Genomic DNA, 1,122 nt, shown 5'->3' on the forward strand with positions numbered 1-1,122 from the left:
CGGCTATTTTTGTTTGTTTGTTTTAGCAGGCCCAGGCCAGGTTTGAACCCACCAGCCCTGGTGTATGTGGTCGGCACCCTAAACACTGCGCTATAGGCACCCAGCCTTCTCTGGCTATTTTTAAGATTAATAACTCTGAATTTCAGTTATTTGACCAGGGTATGCTTAATTATTGTTCTTTTCTTTGTATTGATCCTGCTTGGGATTTATGAGATTTATGAATCTGTGGGTTGATCTCTTTCATCAATTTTGGAAAATTTTCAGTCATTATATTTGAAAATTTACTTCATTCTTATTTCTCTCTTTTTGATCTATTACCTACATTTATATTAGTCCATTGAGTATAGTCTCACAGTCCTCTGGCCTTCCATCATTCTTCTCCTACCCCCCTCCTCATACTCCTCTCCATCATCCTTCCCCATCCCCTCCTCATACTCCTCTCCCTCTTCTTCTTCATAAAGATTCACTTGCAGTTATAAGAAATATACAGAGAAATCCTGTGGACACTTGACCTCCTCTCTCCCTCAGTGGTAATATCTTGCAGAACTATGGTACAATGTCACAACCAGGATATTGACCTTGGTACAATCCACCAATTATATTCATATTTCCTCAGTTTTACTTGTACTGATCTTGCATGCATATGTATCTATATGAGCACATGTGTGTTTAGTCCTGTGCAATTTAATCACAGATGTTATGTTTATGCATGCACTGTCGTGGTCCAGATACTGAATAGTTTCATCCCCAAAGGATTCTTCATGTTACCTTTATACAACCACTCCCATCACCTATCACATCCCCACCTCATCCCTAACCCTTAGCAACCACTAATTCATTCTCCATCTCTCTAATTTTGATATTTTAAGAATGTTACATATTTGAATTAACCTTCAAATTAGTTTTTCACACTCAGCAAAATTCTCATGAGATTCATTTAATTTGTTGCAATTGGCCAGGCATAGAGACTCACATCTGTAATTCTAGTATTCTGGGATACCAAGGTGGGTGAACTACTTGAGCTCAGGAGTTTAAGACCAGCCTGAGCAAGACTAAGATCCTGTCTCTAAAAATATATACATAGCTAGGCATTGTGGTGGGCACCTGTAGTCTCAGCTACTC

The sequence above is a fragment of the Otolemur garnettii genome, unplaced genomic scaffold (genome assembly GCF_000181295.1).
Source record: "Otolemur garnettii isolate 467f Iridium unplaced genomic scaffold, OtoGar3 scaffold00082, whole genome shotgun sequence".
Classification (NCBI taxonomy): Eukaryota; Metazoa; Chordata; class Mammalia; order Primates; family Galagidae; genus Otolemur; species Otolemur garnettii.